This window comes from Gymnoscopelus braueri (assembly GCF_963280865.1).
Source record: "Gymnoscopelus braueri genome assembly, chromosome: 1".
Classification (NCBI taxonomy): domain Eukaryota; kingdom Metazoa; phylum Chordata; class Actinopteri; order Myctophiformes; family Myctophidae; genus Gymnoscopelus; species Gymnoscopelus braueri.
Window position 1 is genome coordinate 3,891,715 of NC_137603.1, and position 22,586 is coordinate 3,914,300.

The window sequence follows — 22,586 nt, forward strand, 5'->3', positions numbered from 1 at the left end:
ACCAAACCACTGGAAATATGTGGATGATATGACTATGGCCCAGTCGTGGAGGCCCAAGGTACCTTGCACCCTCCAACAGACCCTGAATGGTTTGGACATCTGGGTAAACGAGCACAAAATGAAACTCAATCCAAGAAAATGCAAACACTGTCACTTTCATGAGACAAAAACCGGCCCTCCCAACACTTTCCATTGACCAAAACATACTAGAAGTCTGTGACACAGTAAAGGTTCTGGGGGTCACCATTCAAGCTGATTTGAAATGGGACAGCCAGGTGGACTATATGTTGACCTCAGCCAATAGAAAGCTTTTCGTCCTATGTCGCCTGAAGAAATTTGGGGTCCAAGACCCTGAATTGGTTTCGATCTACACAGGCTATGTGCGTCCGGTGCTGGAGTATGCAGTCCCAGTCTGGCACAGTTCCTTAACTGCTGACCAGACGAAAAGACTGGAAAGAGTTCAGTAACGGGCTTGCAAAATCATACTTGGCCGGAGGTACTCGGGATACACAGAGGCTCTCCGCAGCCTCACATTGTGCACCCTAGCAGAGAGGCGCACTCAACTGTGTCTCGACTTTGCCAGGAAGCTGTTTAAGTCCAACTTCAGAAACTGGCTACCCTGCCTCAGGAAGGAGATCTCTGGTCGCCAAACAAGGAATGGAGATGACCTGGACACTCTACATTGCCGAACTGAGAGATACAAGAAATCACCAATCCCATATATGTGCAGACTTTTAAATGATAGTGGATGTTAGATTGTTTTATGTTACTAGATTTTTAGATAGGCAATTGCATTTTTTAGATTTGAAGTTTTATATTGTAATCAGCAAAATAATTCAGTGTTTTTAATGGCACCTGTCTTTTTAAACATCTGTGATCATGCTGAAATCTGAATAAACAATAAACAATAAAAAAAAAGGAAAAAAAAGAAGCAGATGCCCGTGGGGCTCGGGCTGCAAGAATCAAGTGCTGCTATGATAGACTGACTGACCAGTGATCAGATTACTGCAGCGCAAATCTACATAAACGTTCAGATTTCAAATATAAAGTGCTGACCCCCGAGCCACGGATGTAACAAGTTGAGGTGCAAATGGTCTAAGTACCTGTATCTGCCGTATTGTTCAATAAAAAGCTTTTTAATCCGATCGCCGGCCATTGTCTCCGAATTTTCTCTGATGCTTTCAACTATGCAACACTACTGGTTGGGAGGTGTATTGCACTCTGATACATTACAAAAAAAATTGAAAATGGCCTCCGATCGGATTAAAATGCTTTTTATTGAACACTACGGAAGATACAGGTACTTAGACCTTTTGCGCCTCAACTTGTTACATCCGTGGCTCGGGGGTCAGCACTTTATATTTGAAATCTGAACGTTTATGTCATTGTGACAGTTGTAAATGTAAAAAAAATAGCAAACCAGGAACAAGTGGGCCCATGTCATGGTATGACTCATGTTTCAGGGCTACAGCTAGGCTAGATTTCATATTTCATATGGAGTATAGCTGACATCTCACCAATACTGTGTTAGAACAGCATTTTAGGTTTGTCATGTCCATAACAAGACAGACTGCAGGTGACGATGAACTCTCCAGACTCAGCCAGGGACATTTCTATTAAACAGGAGGAACCTGAAGACCACCCACTATTCTTTTCTCTTCTGTTGTAGGGCTGTCACAATATCTAATTTTACTAAGAAATAATCATGACAAAATATATCATGACAATGATAATATCCTGATGATTAAAACAAATTGCTCACTCTGTCTGGTTGCAGAAACATGAAAAACTGATTGGCTACTTTCAGCTTATTCACTTAAGACCATTATTTGCATCGCAGGAATCCACCTTTTGACACATTCTTCCTTGTGCAATCCTAAATTACGAAGGATTTCTTCCCTAATATATGAATCCTATAATCTTTGCACCCAAGATTCATATGTGGGAGAGTTGGGCTTTGCCATTTTGCCTTCTGCAAATATCATTGTTATTTTGAGACCATTAAGGTCTTCATTTAAAGTCCTTTTTCAATTACTTCATTTCAGACCAGTGTGTGGAGTCCAGACTGCAGGTGAAGATGAACTCTCCAGACTCAGCCAGTGCCATTTCTATTAAACAGGAGGAACCTGAAGACCATCCACACCTCAGTAAGTTTCATATGCTCTCTCTTTCTTTCATATTTTCTGTTTTGTTGTAGAGCTGTTACAATAATAACACTGATCCCTAGCATCCCTATTTGGGGGGGGGGGGGGGGGTGTAACATTTGCTGAAATTAACTGATCTACAAGATCTCTAGCTTGTAGATCAGCTATTTTAGGTAAAGACATTTGGTGTAGAGGGTACATAGCAAATTGTCTGGGAGTCTAATGATCATTACATCCCGATAAAGAAGAAGAAAAAACAGTTATGTACAGTATATGGACAATCAAAATCAGTTGGAAATATAACTTTTGGATGTGGTGTCATAATTAAACTTAACTAGACCATACCCGGTGAAGGGCGCAGGCGAAAGTACAGACCTTGCTGCTTGTTTCTCGCGCGAAACCTGGCAACGTTATCTCCCATTGTTTGACACATAATGGCTAATAAAGAGATTTGATGAAATTGAGAAACCGGCTTCGCAGTTAAGTTCAGATGGTAATGGGCAATGGCTGTGTGCAAAATCAGATCAAGTGCTCCAGCCAGTGAGGAGAAACGGGCGACACAGTTTTGCTGAGACCAAGACACCAAGACAGAGGTTTGTCAAATTATAGTTAGATGTTGACATGGCACACTGACTATCAAGAAAATTAAAACATGGCACTCATGTCAAAAAGGATGCCGTCCCCTGGGCTATGGACCAATTATTTGTTTACTAACATTGAGACTGGACGCACAGGTGATTGTTTCATGCAATCAATTCCCAACCTGTTGTTTTGGGGTGCGCTGGTTTCAGCACACCCCAACCCCCTCTTGTGTGTTGGCTAGTGAGGCGCGTCCTAGCGAGACCTGACAGAATGGGTTTCATTGCGCGCATACTGGTTGCACGCATACTGGTTCTTATCAGTATGACGTCGTCTGTTAAGGGGTCTATACATTCAACCGCAACTTTAAGTGCCAAGTTTCAAGTAGGCAAGTATAGAGAAAACATTGGTATAGCGTGAAGTTGAGCGGAGATGCGCAACAGTGTAGTGTGGAGTTGGAACGCTGGCATTGGTCTGCAGGGTAGCTTGGGTTTGAGCGATGGCAGCCTGCAGAGTAACGTAGAGTTGAACGGTGATGTGGGCCTCAGGAGTAGAGCGGGAAGGACTGGCGGTTAGTGCTGACTCCTGTGGGGAAGGTGCTGGTCTGTTGGCTACAACAATGCTCCCTGGGCAGCTGGAAAGCAAGCCTACGAAAACGATGACATCAAAGGGCCACAATGAATTATTACACAATAGGGGTAGGCACCCTTACGTACGAGTGCCAACATTGGCGCAGGGGAGGGTGATCATTGGCACACTGACATAAGTGTGAGAGTTTTTTTTTCCTTTTAAAATTAAATATTCAAAAAAGGTTTAGTCAGTTAAATTAAGTCTCCTCACATCTATATACAAATTACATCCTGCACATCATTCTACATTTATTCAAACTGATAACTCTGACTGGGGAGGCAGTCTGGGAGATAGGTGGGTCATTGAGTCTAATGTTTGTTATGTATAGCCTATGGACAATCAAAATCAGGTGGAAATACGACATTTTGATGTGGTGTCATACTTAAACTTAAGGCACACTGACTATCAAGAAGATAAAAACATTGCAAAGGTTGCCGACCCCTGTTCTACATGGACAAAGGAAGAATAGTGTTACATTTTAGAAATCCATTGTTCAATATCATGTTCTTGTTCTGCTCCTAGACATCCTGCACCTTGTTGTGTGTAAAGAGGAGGATTCTTCTGAACAGGAGAGGAGCCCCAGTCTGCTCCACGAGAAACCAGAGCCTTCACACATTAAAGAGGAACAGGAGGAGCTACTTCAAAGACCAGAGGAGCCTGATGAATCAATGTTGACATTACTAGCAGTGAAAAGTGAAATTGATGAAGACATCTCTTCACACTGTTCTGAAGTTGAAGTTGAGCTTGAATCTGACACTGAAGTCACTGAAGACAGTGATGATTGGGGTGAGACAAGTGGAGGTGTCCACACTGGAGAAAAACCATTCCAGTGTAAACTGTGTAACAAGAGTTTCAATGAGTCAAGTAACCTGAATAGACACCAGCGTGTCCACACTGGAGAAAAAACATTCCAGTGTAAACTGTGTAACAAGAGTTTCAGTGAGTCAGGTAACCTGAAGATACACCAGCGTAGTCACACTGGAGAAAAACCATTCCAGTGTGAACATTGTGACAAGAGTTTCAGTCAGTCAGGTCAGCTGAAGACACACCAGCGTGTCCACACTGGAGAAAAACCATTCCAGTGTGAACATTGTGACAAGAGTTTCAGTCAGTCAGGTCACCTGAAGTCACACAATCGTACCCACTCCGGAGAAAAACCATTCCAGTGTAAACTGTGTAACAAGAGTTTCAGTGAGTCAGGTCATCTGAAGACACACAATCGTATCCACACTGGAGAAAAACCATTCCAGTGTGAACTGTGTAACAAGAGTTTCAGTAAGTCAGGTAGTGTGAAGACACACCAGCGTGTCCACACTGGAGAAAAACCATTCCAGTGTAAACTGTGTAACAAGAGTTTCAGTGAGTCAGGTAGTCTGAACAAACACCAGCGTGTCCACACTGGAGAAAAAACATTCCAGTGTGAACATTGTGACAAGAGTTTCAGTCAGTCAGGTAGTCTGAACAAACACCAGCGTGTCCACACTGGAGAAAAACCATTCCAGTGTAAACTGTGTAACAAGAGTTTCAGTGAGTCAGGTAGTCTGAAGACACACCACCGTACAGGGTCGTGCTTTTAATGATCAGGAGGCCCTAGGCAAACCCCAGTATGAGGCCCCTTGGTCGAGAGAGAGAGAGAGAGAGAGAGAGAGAGAGAGAGAGAGAGTGTGAATATAGATTAGATTGTGCTGATTCAAATGTAAATGCAGCGCTCAAGAGTTGTCTCCTCTGGTTTGAGGGAGGCCCTAGTGTTGAGATCTCATGGGGCCCTCTGCCTGTGTGGTGGCCCAGGCGGCCGAAAAAACGTTTGAGAACCCCTGCTTTAGAGACATTCTCCATTTCTTTTGTTTTCTTCTTTTCAATCCTCACATTCATTTGTTTTAAAGGGATATTTCGCTTTAAAAAAAACGTTGGGTCATTTTATCGTCTACTCAGGTTTTTTTTAGCCCCCCGGACAGTTTTTAAATTGCTTGATTCAGTATTTAGATATTTGATATTAATTTTATCAGACAGGCCCCCTTCCTATACAAACCCATTATAACTTCAAACTCTATTTTTAATCAGCTGACTCTGAGGAAGGTCAAAAGACCGAAACGTCAGTCTATACTTGCACCTAAATAAATAAAAGGCTTAAAAAGTCTGTGTTGCTCCAGCGTTGATCTCTACTCCATTTTTAATACATTTTTTTTTGTTGTATTTAATTATTTTCATTCTCCAAAGAATATATTAAAAATAAATGAAAAAAAGTCTCCTCACGTATTAGAAGGACAATATCAGTCACCAGAACCAAGGACGGGTGTTTCCGATGAATCTAACATGGTTAAAATGGAGTTTGTAGTTACAATGGGTTTGTATAGGAAGGGGGCGTGTCTGATAAAATGAATATCAAATATCTAAATACTGAATCAAGCAACTTAAAAACTGTCCGGGGTGCTCCCAAAAGCCTGAGTAAGACGATGAAATGACCCAACGTTTTTTTTAAAGTGAAATATCCCTTCAAGTGTTAACGGTAACAATAATGCTGTCCGGCAGAAACCAGCTTACGCCATTTTGACGCTTTTGCATGTTTTTCCATAAACCAAGGCCATTGAACACCCTTTACGTCTGTGTGTTGGTAAAAAAAACAGGACCAGGTCATGGCTGCCAACTAAAAATGTTTAAAAAAAAAGAGATCAAGCAAGACTATAACCAGGGGTCATCAACATGTCCGTACACAGACAAATGTGTCCGTGGCAAAGACTTGGTCTTGTCCGTGGCAATTTTTTTGATTTACACACCATTATAATGTTCTTATTTAGTTTTCTTCAGAATATGTATGACTCTGATTTACTATGACACTATGTATGGAACATTAGGAGTCCTACTAGTACTAGTGGTTCTTAAATGTTTTATTTGCAAGGACCACCATAACTCTGAGAGTGTACAAATGGAACCAAATGGGGGTCCATTTGGTTCCATTTGTACACTCTCAGAGTTACAGACCTGTTATAAGGTCATTCAGGGCTAGCTCTTTATGTGTTTCTGGTAATATTATTGTCCACTCATTTTGTATGTCCGTGGCAAAAATGGAATTTAGACCAAAATGTCCACCACAAGAAAGCATGGTGATGACCCCTGCTATAACTGAAGAGAGATACCTCCTCCACCAACAAACCTGCAGCCCCCGTCCATCCTGAAAACTTGACCTGTAGCCTTTTAGATGTTGAGATGCTGAATTTCAATTAATAAACATGTCAAAGCCTCTTTAAAAGTAGTTGTTTTTGTTGTGGTTGTGTATTAATAACATGTCCAAAAGAGGACTGCTGGACACGACCATCCACAGGTTGAACTTCAATGTTAATGTTAATGCCATTTTAATACATTCTCAATGTGCTCCTGTGTGATAGCCCACAGCTTGATAAACCTGGTTTAATATCTGGTTCTCACTGATAACGACCCCCCCCTCCGGGGACCACCAGTGGTCCTTGGGGGGTAGCCTACCAGCGGGGGTCCCCGGCAAAATTAGTTAACATAGCGTCACAATCATTTTAACCACTTAGCTTTGGCTATTCAAAAATAGCAGATATACAAGCTCATAGCGCGGCACCGAGTGCCACGCTATGAGCTTGTAGATCTGCTATTTTTGAAAAATCTTGAACATTACTGCATATCTTTGAATATTTATATTTATAAGCGAACATTTTTAACTCAAATCATTGCTTCTGGGGGTCCCTGGCACAAAACATTTTCAGATGGGGGTACGCGGCCAAATTTATATCAATTTAGGGGTCCTTGGCATGAAAAAGGTTGAAACCCACTTTTGTTCAGTAACAGGTGTCTCTCCAGCTCTCTATTAAACAGAAGATAGCTACATTTTCAGGTTGGGATACTAATTGTATGTAATGCTAACTAAATGCCTCAACTCCTACAATGCCAAGTGCTTAAGTTGTCAGGGTGAGGGGTCACCATTTCAAATGTCATTATCTTGGGGGTCACGTCTGAAAAGTTTGGGAATCTGTAGTGCCACATTTTCTTATTCTTCTCCTTCCCAGTAGGCGCCTGCTCATTGGAGTCAAACGCAACTTCCTTGAAATGCCAGACAAGAAGAACAACAAATCAGGGTTGCCATGTCTGCGTATTATAAGTAAAGTTTCTTGTAAATATTGAAAGTTGCGGCGAGTTGCGTTTTTTGTGCCAGGGACCCCCGCACCAGATTTTTGTTGTTAAAATGTTTCAAAGATAATACAGATCTAGCAGATCTACAAGCTCACAGTCACAACGTGTTGTGAGCTTGTAGATTGGCTCTTTTCAAATAGGCTAGATAGATCATATAGGTTTAAAGTGCTCATGTGGCCTGCTTTTGGCTTGTTTTCCTAGCCCTGGTTGCTTATTTCTCTCACAAAACCTGGCAACACTGCTCTAGAGCCACAATGCAGTAGTGAAAACAGCATGGTGTGTTGACTGACTGTTGTTGACACTTTAAAATACCATAGATTTATATCAAAGTCAAATGCAAAGAAAAGTAAAACGTGTCGTTTCTAAACAGTGTCGTCGTTAAGCAGCAGGAGGACGTTTGTTAGCAGCTCAACCACTGAAACACAGCAGGTATAAAGATCAACTCATTCAGGTTGTTTTGCATCTATGTTAGCCATGAGAGTTCCTGCTTTAGAGTGGTGTTCGATTTGTTTTACATTTACAACTCTCACATGTACATAAACGTTCACATTTCAAATATAAAGTGCTGACCCATGAGCCACGGATGTTACAAGTTGATCCGTTCCGCGATAAGTACCCGTATCTCCCGTTTTGTTCAATAAAAAATCATTTTAATCCGATTGCCGGCCATTTTCTCCAAATTTTCTCCCATGCTTTCAACCATGCGACACTAATGGTTGGGAGGTGTATTGCACTCTGATGATCGGATTAAAATGCTTTTTATTGAACAATACGGGAGATACGGTACTTATCGCGGAACGGATCAACTTGTAACATCCGTGGCTCAGGGGTATAAAGCACTTCTGAACGTTTATGTACATGTGAGAGTTGGCAATGTAAAAACATCGAACACCACTCTAAACCAGGAACTCTCGGTTCCATAACTGTCATGTTTCAGGGCTACCTCCGTAGCAGCAGCAATACATGTATGATTTTGTTGTTGTTGACGTCACTATTGTCATGGTAACCCTATAGTTACATCAGTGCTACATCATTACAGTGGATAATCTCCATAATAAGCAATGAGGTGCAAAGCAAAGGCTAGGGTTAGGGTTAACCCTAACCTCATGTCAAAGGACCCCCAAATTGACACTTATTACCCCGTGGACCCCCATTTGAAAAGATAAGCCCGAGACCCCAATAAGAGAAGGTTTTTACGGCTCTCTAGCAGTGATTCTCAACCATTTTAATTTCAAGGACCCCCAGTTTGACATGCATTAAGCTACGGACCCCCATTTAATGGCATTTATACCTCTGGGACCCCGATTCATATTTTAAAATCAATGTTAATTTAACTCTGAGAGTGTACAAATGGAACCAAATGGACTCGTTAGGGTCCATTTGGTTCCATTGTACACTCTCAGAGTTACAGACCCATAAGGGTCCATTTGGTTCCTGTCCATCATTTAGCTGGGGACCCCCTGGAACCCCCTCAAGTACCCTTAGGGGTCCCCGGACCCCACTTTAAGAACCACTGCTGTAAACCACCAGTAGTATCTTTACTCTGTCAGACAGAGTCTGTCTGTAATGTTAATGTGATTGTCAAGTGAAGTTAGAGCTCCATGTCTTCATGCACCTTGAATCCTTATACCAACTAAACATCTGTCATGCTGTATTGTGTCAGACCTAGAATGACCATCCAGGTAATGCATGGCATTGGAAATGATCTCCCTGTCTTGTTCATGTGCTGCAAATTGACAGTTTAGCTCCAAACTCACCTGTCTGCTGTTATTATAATTGACAAAGGTTTTCTCCTTATTTTTCAAATTACATAGTGTGTAAACTTTATTGTTATCACAATTTTACGAAAACGGCAAACACGCTGTGGGAATATTAATTCAGCTCTAAATGCTGAAAAGAAAAAAAAAACAGTTGAATTTGCATCATGTCTATAATATGCATACAAGCAATAGATCGTTTGACATAGGGGCCTCCAGGAGGAAATAAATAGTCAGAGAAGACATAAAACACCATAAAAACACCACCAGGGGGCTTAATGAAGTTCTATCAACCTCATAGACACATGAAAAACAGAAAAAGTGCAAAATCATGGCACCACCTCTTTAAAAAAAGAATCCCCGACCAGCGCTGGTGTAGCACCTCACTGTTCCCATCGTGTTGCACAATGGTTGTTGTGTATTGGCTGCATTGGCTTGCCTCTCGCCGCAATGACCGTTCTGTTACTGGCTACGTGTGCAGTTGCTCTCTCAACTCGATAAACTAGGAGCCAGACAAGCTAATACTCAACAAATCGCTGTTCTTTACGTATTCTGCCTGTGGGTGTGAAAGAAGCAGATGCCCGTGGGGTTCGGGCTGCAAGAATCAAGTGCTGCTATGATAGACTGACTGACCAGTGATCAGATTACTGCAGCGCAATAGGCTATGGGAACAAAGTTGTTCCCCCGTCAGTTAAAGTGAGAGCCCAGAGCGCACGCACAAATCGCATTAAACCTCCGTGGAATCAAAGTGCACCGTGGCATTTGTGATCATGGATTCCTTATTCATGAGGTGAATGTCTCTTATTGTAGGCAGCTACAGCTAGGCTAGCCATGGTTCACATGACGCTCGTCTGTCACAAGCATCATGGGCCCACTTGTTCCTGGTTTAAGAATTTTTCACGTTCACAACTGCTACATCTACTTAAACGTTCAGATATCAAATATAAAATGCTGACCCCCATGCCACGGATGTAACAAGTTGAGGCGCAAAAGGTCTAAGTACCTGTATCTGCCGTATTGTTCAATAAAAAGCTTTTTAATCCGATCGGCGGCCATTTGTTCAGAATTTTCTCCGATGCTTTCAACTATGCGACACTACTGGTTGGGAGGTGTATTGCACTCTGATACATTACAATTAAATAAATAAAAAAGTAATAGAAAATTCAACTGACCCCTGATAACTCTGACTGGGGAGGCAGTCTGGGAGATAGGTGGGTCCTTGAGTCTAATGTTTGTTATGTATAGCCTATGGACAATCAAAATCAGGTGGACATACGACATTTTGATGTGGTGTCATACTTAAACTTAAGGCACACTGACTATCAAGAAGATAAAAACATGGCACTTCATGTCGAAAAGGTTGCCTTCTACATGGACGAAGAATAGTGTTACATTTTAGAAATCCATTGTTCAATATCATGTTATTGTTCTGCTCCTAGACATCCTGCACCTTGTTGTGTGTAAAGAGGAGGAATCTTCTGAACAGGAGAGGAGCCCCAGTCTGCTCCACGAGAAACCAGAGCCTTCACACATTAAAGAGGAACAGGAGGAGCTACTTCAAAGACCAGAGGAGCCTGATGGATCAATGTTGACATTACTAGCAGTGAAAAGTGAAATTGATGAAGACATCTCTTCACACTGCTCTGAAGTTGAAGTTGAGCTTGAATCTGACACTGAAGTCACTGAAGACAGTGATGATTGGGGTGAGACAAGTGGAGGTGTCCACACTGGAGAAAAAACATTCCAGTGTAAACTGTGTAACAAGTGTTTCAGTGAGTCACGTTACCTGAAGAGACACCAGCGTGTCCACACTGGAGAAAAAACATTCCAGTGTAAACTGTGTAAAAAGAGTTTCAGAGAGTCAGGTCAGCTGAAGACACACCAGCGTGTCCACACTGGAGAAAAACCATTCCAGTGTGAACTGTGTAACAAGAGTTTCAGTGAGTTAGGTAGTCTGAACAAACACCAGCGTGTCCACACTGGAGAAAAACCTTTCCAGTGTAAACATTGTGACAAGAGTTTCAGTCAGTCAAGTAGTCTGAACAAACACCAGCGTGTCCACACTGGAGAAAAACCTTTCCAGTGTAAACATTGTGACAAGAGTTTCAGTCAGTCAGATCACCTGAAGTCACACAATCGTACCCACACTGGAGAAAAACCTTTCCAGTGTACACATTGTGACAAGAGTTTCAGTGAGTCAGGTGACCTGAAGACACACCAGCGTATCCACACTGGAGAAAAACCATTCCAGTGTAAACTTTGTAACAAGAGTTTCACTCAGTCAAGTAACCTGAAGACACACCAGCGTACAGGGGCGTGCTTAAGGATCAGGAGGCCCTAGGCAAACCCCAGTATGAGGCCCCTGGGTTGGGACCCATATGTGGGTCGCGGACCAATTGAGTAAATAACCCTTTATTTTTTGTTTCCTACATTTAGTTTTTAATTATTGAGCGGTGCAACCGCTCCTATAAGAGGGTTTAGGACCCATCTGTGGCGAAAGTTTTTCTTTCCGTCGTGAAAATTTGTCTTTCGCTGTGACGCCATGCTGTGGAAAACACGCCCATAGGCTAAGCTCTGCAGGACGTGCTGTGATTGGCTAGCGAGACACATGATGAAATTAACTTTAAACTTCGCAGACGCGCTGTGATTGGCTAGCGAGACGCATGATGAAATTAATAATAATGTAAAAAATGTAAGCACGTCACTTCGCAGGACGTGCTGTGATTGGCTATTGAGATGCATGATGACATTAATAACTCATAAATAGCACCGCTCACTTCACTGGATTTAAAAAAATATATGTTTTACTAAAAAATTCAAATGAAATATATATATATTTTAAAGGAGTGAAAATAGCAGATCGAGCTATGTTTTTTTCCTAAATATACATGTATGTTTGTGTGTGTGTCCACAGACTGTCTGTCTGTCTGATAACTCTATTCCAATCTCACTACATTACAAGTTATATTCATAGAGAATTGTTATGAGAGAGAGAGACGGGGTTTCCGACAACGGCGGTCGTTTGTTCGTTGGTTCGGTTTCGCAGAGAGCGGAGAAAAGACTCGACCACGCAGAGCTCTTCCTCTCGTCGGTTCTTCAACTCGACCCCTTCCGCCAACCGACAAGAAAACTCAAGAACGACGACGGCACCGCGCCTGCGTTGTGGCATTGATCCGCGGGGACAAAGACCCACTGTGTTCCTCGGTGGAATAGATAGCGTTTAAGCCAGCGGTTCTCAAACTTTTCACCCCACAAAACAATCATTTTTGAACCGTGGACCCCCCAGCCTTACATGCACTTGGAATTGTAGGAGTTGAGGCATTACATTTAGTTTGACTCTGTTCCACAGATAAATAAGGTGGAAATAGCTACAAGCTTGTAGATCGTCTCGTCTATTTTCAAAAATGTTTGCCTCTGTCTTTGGTAAAATTTGACAATTTGGCCAATGTTTGACAATTTCTTATAGTATAGTTTGTTGATTAATTTTGACGCAGCAATGGTCTTATTATAATTTTTAGAGGTATTAAAACTATCTCAGAATGTCACTTTGGTGACAGGTGCAGATAGCCTGTATACACTAATACTGTATGTTGGTTCGTTTACTGCTGAGTGAGAAAACAATGTTGCACATTAATTAAGCTAATCATCTGCCCCCCCCCCCCCCCCCCCCCACAGTTTGAGAACCACTGGTTTAAAACACATTCAAATGAATTACAGTCGCTTCCCTTGTGAAAAGCCCTTTAATAGCCACACACACACGCCCAGCCATCATTGGCCAGGTGATTATAGGCCCGGTAGAAACAGCTGTCGACGTCACCGCAGTGGAAATATCTGGTGACCCGTGAGGGAGAATAGGCTCTGTGTACAGCGGCCAGAAATTGGGCCTCTGCCTTACTGCCTTCACAGGTCTTACCAAGGCTTACCAATTATACTAATTAAGGCTCTGTTCCATTTAGTGTGGCACAGTGGTTCTCACACTTATTAATTTCAAGAACCCCCGTAACTCTGAGAGTGTACAAATGGAACCAAATGGACCCGTAATACACACTCACAAGAGGGCATTTGGAACCCCTTCAAGGAACTATGAGGGTCCCTGGACCACACTTTTGAGACCCACTGGTGTAGCAGAGTGTTTCCAGTGAGCCAACAACATGCACAACATCAACTCCCCTTGATTGTGTTTGACCAGAATGGAACAGAGCCTTCATTAGTATCATTGGTAACAGTAAGGAAGAGGCCCAATTTCTTTCCAATATGTTCTGCTGTGCATAGAGCCTATATTGCAGAAGGTAAACCGCTCGCCAGAGAAAACGTTCCAAACCCTTTGGTCCCAAAGACGTTCCAGGGATTCCATTCTATGAGTAATTAAAAAATAATGTCATTTAAGTTATGGCTGCGCCTGTGCCAATCAATGTTTTTACCCAGAACTTGGGGCCTGGGGAAAAAAAGCCTGAGAAAGAGTATTAACCGGAGTCCCCCAGGGGTCCACACTAGAGACCCTCCTGTTTTTCGCTCTACGCTAAATATATTTCGCCCGAAAAGTATATTTGCCGAAGATTTTCCTGTCATGTGGTTTTGGACCATATGGCACCAAAATGCTCCGGGAATAATAATAAGAAATATAATAATAAACGAATGAATAACGTTAAGTCCTCTGAGAACTTGAACTGAAATGGTATAAAACATTGTTTCTTTTTTAGTTCCATTGATTGACGTTCCAATGATTGTATTTGGCCCGCAGACCCCCATTGACTGATTGATTTGATTTGAATAGTTTATTAACACGTTTCTTAACAGTACAGTTAGTACAGTCCAAGGTTGTGCTAAAAAAGGATAACACAAAAAAAGCCCCCAGGGAGCTTTTGCTGGGGACCCCCTGGGACCCCCCAAGAACCCCTGGGGGTCCCCCAGACTCCACATTGAGAACCAGTGATCTAGAGCAGGGGTCTTCAACAGGGGGTCCGGGACCCCTAGGGGGTCCTCAGAGTTGCTACAGGGGGTCCGCCAAATCTTAGTTTGGTATGATTATTTTTTTTGCGAGGCGTTGTGAGCTTGTAGATCGGCTATTTTTGGCAAAGAGGTCTAGGTGTAGAGGGAAAAAAGAACAGTAAACGTAAACAAAAAAAGTTGAATCTAAAACACCATTTTATACAATATAGAGGGGGTCCCTGCTTCATCTCTCTCTCAGCTAGGGGGTCCTTGGGCTGAAAACGTTGAAGACCCCTGATCTAGAGAGTCTTATCTTTAGTTTAACAGAGCAGCCTGTTCAGAGGGTTGAACACTGCTGTGAAATGCCCTGATCTCACAAGTGTTTTTGATTAATTAGTGTGCAAAAAGTGACCTTACAGGTCAGTAACTCTGAGAGTGTACAAAATTGGGTCCATTTGGTTCTTGTACTCTTAGAGTTATGGGGGTCCTTGAAGTTTTAAAAAAAAGGTTTGAGAACCACTGTTTCAAACTAATACCTGATATTAATGTATGTCCTGAATGTACTGACTATCATCCTGGTTCTATTGGTATTACTGCTTTAGGTCTGGATATTGCACTTTTTCTCATGGTTTAACTGACAGTAAGGTCTTGAGTGTAAATTCAAGAGTGAATTTAGCTTTGGGGGAGAGTTAAATGAATTGGCATTACTGCATACATACATGCACTCAAATACATGCACATACCAAGGTTGTTATAGTTTAACATTTTTTATTTTTTATTTCAATTAGTTAAAATTTGTTTTAATGTGCGTTTAGAGTATTATTATTTAATTTTTTTTAAAGGCTTAGTTTTGAATTTGTTGTAAAATGGGGTATTTGTCAGGGTCAAGATTCAAAACGGTAATAAAGTATTGTCATTAAAAAACAAAACACAAAAATATATTTTCAGTCATAGCTAAGAAAGCCAAATTTCATATCCAAGCAAAATAGTACCGTATGAAATATTGCCTAAAACTATACAGTTAGTTATTGTTTTTTTGTACAGCCTTGTTTTTATTTAATTTAATTTAACTATAATAACCTACATATATGCACATACATATATGCACATAATACACATGGCCAAATACAGTACATGGAAATTGTTCCATATAGTTTTATTGTGACGTAGACAGCAGCTCATATTCTTTCTTTGTGATTTCCATTGGTTTGTCTGTAATGTACCGTATGTGTTGTTGTACACAGAGACCACATGGCAGTACTGACATCTCTTTATCAGCAATCATACAAAGAATGCACATGTTCCTTTGATCAGCGTCGGTGCTTTTTAACCTCTTAAACCCTCTATACTTGATTGGCAAATCTCTTCGCCGAAAATAGCTGATCTACAAGCTCGCGTTGTGAGCTTGTAGATCGACTATTTTCCTGCGAATGCCATTTTTTTTAAGGCTCTAGCAGTGATTCTCAACCATTTTGATTTCAAGGACCCCCAGTTTGACATGCATTGATTAGGCTACGGACCCCCATTTAATGGCATTTCTATTTCTATCAACTGGCATCTCTGGGACCCCAATTTATATAGTAAAATCAACGTTAATTTAAGAGTGTACAAATGGGTCCATTTGGTTCCATTTGTACACTCTCAGAGTTAAATTAAAATTGGATTCCAACCTGATTTCTAAAGCCGTCTCTCAGTCTGGACACTCTTGACACTGAAGCCTGGTTTATACTGGTTTATACTGGTTTATACTGGTTTATACTGGTTTATAATTCATCAAGCGATGGTGTAACTCGCCGACCTACGAGCTGAGCTGTTTTTGGGGAACGATGAACCGCTGTACGATAGAGCAGGGGTCTTCAACAAGGGGTCTGGGACCCCTAGGGGGTCCTCAGTTACTCCAGGGGGTATTTTTTTCTTTTTTTACATTAACCACTTGAACCCTATATAGCATCTCTATTCTGAGGAACGTTAGCCGAAAATAGCCGATCTACAAGCTGCGTTGTGAGCTTGTAGATCGGCTATTTTCGGCAAAGAGGTTTGGTGTAGGGGGGGAAAGGAGCAAATCAAGTACTATGTCTTGAAGGTTTAAGTGGTTAAATGTCTGAAATTAACAAAGGACGCATTAATTTACACAACACTGATGATACTCAATGAATCTATCTATGAAATCTATGAAAAAAGTTGAATCTGCAACACAATTGTATGCAATGTAGTGGGGGGTCCCTGCTTCATCTCTCTCTCTCTCTCTCTCTCTCTCTCTCAGCTATAGGGGGTCCCTGCTTCATCTCTCTCTCTCTCAGCTATAGGGGGTCCTTGCGCTGAAAAACGTTGAAGACCCCTGGATAGAGTATAAGTTAAGCATTAGCCACGCCTATGTCGTTAGACGTTAACGACAGCAACTGAATACAATAATCCGGTCTGATCACTTTGTAAATAACAGTCAGTCCTAAAGATCAGATTTGAGAAACAAATGTGATTTTGCTGCAGCCTGAACAAAGCTTCAGATTTAGTTAGAAAACAATAAGTTAGTTTTTTTTCCACTACAGGACCAAACATGGCCACATGGGTCATACAGGACACATTAATATCAACCAAAATATCATCATTCTGTTTCAGTATGCCGCTATCTATGTTTATTTGCCAACTAACCGGGTCATAGTTTGAAATAAGCCAGTTCTTGTTTAAAAAATCATGTGCTATTAATACATTGTGTTAATTTGGCCCTGGTTTTGGTTAGCGCCCCCCTGTGGAGGATGGTGTGTTTAACGCCGCTGAACAAGAGAGGAGAGGCAGTAGAACATGTAATGTATTAATCATATAGCATTATTGCTGTCTGCATCGATTGGGTCAAATGCATTGTTTGGAAGCCTTTTTTTCTTTTTAAATTAAGTCTTACCTATATGTGAGGATGAAACGTTTGCTGTTTTTATTTTATATTTTATATGAATTGAGGAGAGAAAACGGTGACAATTAAAGATGCATTCTGTTTTAATTTGGATGATAAAGTGTTTACATGTTCTATAGTAGCACAACGTGCCAAAGTTCCTTCCTGTCTCGTCACCAGGAGGAAGACGGAAATGGGAGGAGACTTGTAGAAGTGGGAGGAGACTTGTAGAAGTCTGTGTGGTACCTCTAATGATTAGAGCAATGGTTCTCAAACTCAAAGTGGGGTCCAGGCCAGGGACTCTAAGGGTTCCTTGAGGGGAGGGTCTAAATTGACCCTTACAGGTCTGTAACTCTGACGGTATACAAATGAGGGTCCATTTGGTTCCATTTGTATACTGTCAGAGTTAAAGGTTTCACGAGAGAGAGGGGGCGGGATTAATGGACTATGACATCAAAGTCCAGGGGCCAATCGCAGCACTTTTCTTAGCCTAATTATTCAGAAAATCCACTGAATGTTCAAAGTTATTTTTTTTTGGGTGTAATTGAGGTCATAAAACAAATATGAAAAAACAGGGAAAAAATGAAAATTTATGTCATTTCATCAAAACCTTTAAAGGAGTCTCCATTGAGTCTCCTTAAATGAAAGTGTTTCATTTCCCCAACCAACCAGAGTGCAGCATAGATATAGAAACCTAGATACCTCATTGGCCTCTGCAGTTCGTTGGAGCAACTGGTATCGCGGCCGCCATTTTAGAGGAGGAAAGCTGACACTCACTCAGTGGTGTTTGTTCCAAAACTTCCATGCGGTGCATTGGGACACACACACTCAAAGTAGACTGGCCAATCACAGCGCTCACAGCGCGTTGACTACTAGCCAATCACAGTGTGTCTAACTGACTTTTGCTGCACGGCTGCCTCTTACGAAAAGACCCGCCCCCACCTGCCTCAGATTGGCCTACCGAACGCCCCCTTCTGTGACACACGCGGAAGCTTGCCTTCTCTAAAATGGCGCCCGAGATACCAACGCCTCGGAGCCGAAGGAGACGTCTACCTTTATATGTCTATGGAGTGCAGTGGGCGTCGCCCCAAATGTTGTGACGTCACGGCTCTCAATGCTGCACATTGGGGCGGGGCGGGGGCAGGGGCGGGGGCTGACGGACAGATCGGTGAACCAATAGGATCCGGGGGAACTTTTCACCGGAAATTTTGAACCCGCCCCTCTAGACTGCCACACACTTCTACAAGTCTCCTCCATCTGACTGAACATGATGTGAACTGAGCCTGGAGGTTGGAGGTTGGACCAGGGGATGTTGCCTTCGACACCATCTAGTATCAAGTCATCGCTGTCTGGTGGAAACCTTGCATGTCCAAAACCCTGACGAAAATGAAAAAAAAAAAAAACCTGTGTTCCAATGGATTCAATGTAGTTATTTAGTCACAAGCTCTTATCAATACCTTTCGTTGGTTCAATATGTATGAACTCCACAGACAGACTCAACCACGTTCACTTTTAAAATGTTGTAAAAATAGCCGCGCAGTGAGCTTGGCTGTTTTGGCGACTTTTGCACGGCAGAACGAAGGCGATGTATGACGATGCAATGTTTCTGCCCGACAGCGATGATGTATTTGACAGGATGAATAAAAGCCCAATGTCATATGTAGAAAACACTATGTAGCGTGCAAATCAAAAGTTATGAATCCCATTTTAGCTGCTTGGGAGGAAGAATCTCTAAACTGATGATTAGTTTGAATTCGGGGAGTGTTATCAGTTATCCATCGATTATGACAACTATGCTAACAAGTGGAATGCCTCAAATCACCTTTTTAACATCGCCATCTTAAAACATCCTGTGTAGTGTACAACTATCCCTCTGTTACTATTAGTATGGAAAGGTGTTTGAGTCATGCTAGGATATTTGAGTCTTGGTGGGATGTTTGAGTCATGCTAGAATGTTTGAGTCTTGCTAGGATGTTTGAGTCTTGCTAGGATGTTTGAGTCATGCTAGGATGTTTGAGTCATACTAGGATGTTTGAGTCTTGGTGGGATGTTTGAGTCATGCGAGGATTTTTGAGTCATGCTAGGATGTTTGAGTCTTGGTGGGATGTTTGAGTCATGCTAGGATGTTTGAGTCATGCTAGGATGTTTGAGTCTTGGTGGGATGTTTGAGTCATGCTAGGATGTTTGAGTCATGCTAGGATGTTTGAGTCATGCTAGGATGTTTGAGTCATGATAGGATGTTTGAGTCTTTGTGGGATGTTTGAGTCTTTGTGGGATGTTTGAGTCATGCTAGGATGTTTGAGTCTTTGTGGGATGTTTGAGTCATGCTAGGATGTTTGAGTCATGGTGAGACATTTGAGACAGATCACATTCGTATTTGACTTCGTTCAGCTTGTGAGCGTAGGCAGTACCCAAGTCCCATCGCCATTTTATGCCAGAAAACTGAATTCATAAACAAAAGTGAATAATAATATTATTAAAATGAGTTTGTGAATGTTGTGGCATGGGGGATATCACATGTAAAAGTGTACATTGTTTGTATATACCTGTCAGTGTGTGTAGAATCTGCACAGATATACACCGTGTATTTGGCCTCAGTTCATAGTTTTGTTGTTGGATTGTACAGCGCTGCGCTTCTAACTGTTCTCTGTTTTATAGAAATGGAAGAAATTCAACTTTGAATGAGGACAAAATGATTAACTTAAATAAATGCATTTATATATGAACTAAATGCTGCAAAGTGCCGTGCTTCAGTGAGTGACTACCTGTACGTACATAGTACATACACAGGCATAAAAGGGCTTGTAAGTCATATGTTTTTGTTAAAATAAGTGCTAAATAGTCCTATATTTCCTATATTAATCATTGCAATCCAGTGTTTGTTCTCCAGCTCTTTAGTAAACGGAACATTCATTTTCATGTCAGGATGTCATTGTTATCCAATCAAGAGAGAGAACATACAGGATACAGGATAAACAAGTGAAATAGGAAGTGATGAAACAAAAACAAAACAAATAGACACATTTGGAACTGGAACACTTTATTATTGAAGCTGATAAATGATCTTTGTGGAGTTTCTCTTCTGATTGGATAAAACTGGTATCCTGACCTGAACATGTTCTGTTTACTAAAGAGATGGAGAGACGAGGAGACCCCTGATACTGAACAAACACTCTATACAATGATTACTATCACAATATAGAGCTGTAACTTAATCACTCTCAACATATTCTTCTTTATATCGTATGTCCAAAACTGTTACTTTTCAGGATTCAAATTCAAAAGCATCAAAAGTAGCAGATCTACAAGCTCAAAACGCGTCACTTCGCGCTACGCTTCGAGCTTGTAGATCTGCTACTTTTGATGCTTTTGTGTGACGCTGTAGTATGCTCAAGTGGGGCGTTAATTTATGAAAGTTAGAATATGGAGATAAGAGGTTTCTGCCCGACAGCAAGGCAAATGCTCTATTAGCCTTAGCAGCCATATAACTCTGAAATACAACTTAAGATGTGCTTCAAAGTTTCCCTAGTGATGTCACTGGAGTAAAAAACTACAACCTACCTTGTTTTTTAGCCGCTTTCCTCAGTGTTTACAAATGAAAGTAGAAAAGTGCAGTTCCTGGTGAAACTGTGAGCTTCTCTGCAAGCAAGTAGAAGAATAGTAGAAAATAGTAGAAAAAATTGGAAATCAAGTAACTAGTTATGAACTAAATGTTGAGTAAATATGAATTAATTAATAGTAATGATTTACTAAGGATGAAAACCATGACCCACCTGGGACCACCGGGCCCGTCCAGTGAACCAGTCCAACTTGGGAGACCCCCGCCACCCTAACACACAGCAATGCACCGCATGGAGGTTTTGGAACAAACACCACTAGAGAGAGACTCTCCTCACTACTCCTACGTACCTACCTACTGTATGAGCACTCATCCTGGGCATAGAAGCCACCGGGGGGGAAAGCAGATCTACAAACCCACCACGTGTGGCCCTTAACTAATGATAAATTAGCTTTGGTTAAGTCATAGTGACTTCCAATTAATGATGAATTCATGGTAAATGAATGTTTTAGTTAATCATTAATTAAGTGTTAATCAAGCTTTAATTAGGTGTACAAAATTTGCTCCCTATGGTAAGTTGTGACCTGTGTTTTAAATTTCAGTCTATTGGTGCATTCAAGTGGGCAGTTTTAACGTCCATTTGGTGTAAAATCAGGTTTTCCTGCTGCTTTCTGCATCAACACTCTGATACTAGTCAAGTTAGCTGTAAGAGAAAATGTCTCCTCATAATCAACTCCCATCTTTTGACTGTACGGTACCCTTTAGCCACATACCTAGCCTTGTATTTTTCAGACCCATCAATGTTGTTCTTAATCGCATAAACCCATCTACCCCCCCACTGCTTTCTTACCCTCAGGTAAGTTGATTATTATAGTAAATGTGTTATTTTCTTTAATCGATTGCATTTCCTCATCCATCGCATGGACCCACTCTTTTGAGTTATCTGAGTTTAAAGGGGAATTTTGGATTTAGGTGTTCTTACCTTTTCTATGACGTTATGATATCTTAGGATGAATGGTACAGTAGAAAAAAATCATAACTCCATCCCGGGTCCGCCACAGCTTAAAACGTGAACCAATAGGCCTTGCGCTAGATCACATATTTTAATAGCTTTTTTAAAGTTTTTGTTTTGGTGAGATCTGACGTTCATAGTGACAGAACACTATGTAACAAAACTCTTATTTTTTTATTTTTTTTGACAGTGTTCTGTCAAAAAAAAAGCTATTAAAATACGCGATCTAACACAAGGCCTATTGGCGCACGTTCTAAGCTGTGGTGGACTCAGGATGGAATTATGAAATGTTTCTACTGTACCATTCATCCTAACATATAACGTCATAGAAAATGTAAAAAAAAAACCTTAGTCCAAAATTCCCCTTTAAGGCTCCTGTGAAAGTTACAGGTACATTACATGTCACTCTGTAACAATAATCTATGTTACTTTGGTGTAACTTGGCTTCCTCCTCACTCTAGAAGGGTATCTTTTTGGCTCAGGTTTAGCTTCAACTGCCTGTGGTTGGCTACTCTCTTCAGCCTCATTGACTGGAACCTGGTCACTTTCTGGAGTTACATTCTGCCTAGTGTTGGCCCTGTGCTCCACCTTCAGATCACCATCATCATCATCAGGTGCAATGTTAGTCTGAGTCTGTTGCTCTACACCAGTTTAGAAACAAACTTGGCTAATCTATTTTTCTGCACTTTCCTGCTGTCAGGAAAATAGACAATAAAAAAAAGAAAATAAGAAAATAGATAATATTTATTACTATTATTATTATTATTATTATTATTATTATTATTATTACCATTATTAATATTATTATTATTAATAATATTATTATTATTATTATTATTATTATTATTATTATTATTATTATTATTATTATTATTATTCCAGTGTGTTACTGCTCTATACATTATATTAACCACTTTCTACCTGCTGTCCCTATTTTGAG

General features: G+C 41.1%; 1 protein-coding gene across 2 annotated transcripts in view; it reads left to right on the top strand.

The window, feature by feature from the left end:
• Window positions 1-22,586, top strand: part of LOC308090038 (H-2 class II histocompatibility antigen, E-S beta chain-like) — a 99,920-nt gene that overhangs the window by 20,769 nt on the left and 56,565 nt on the right. The gene's annotated exons all lie outside the window — the stretch shown is intronic.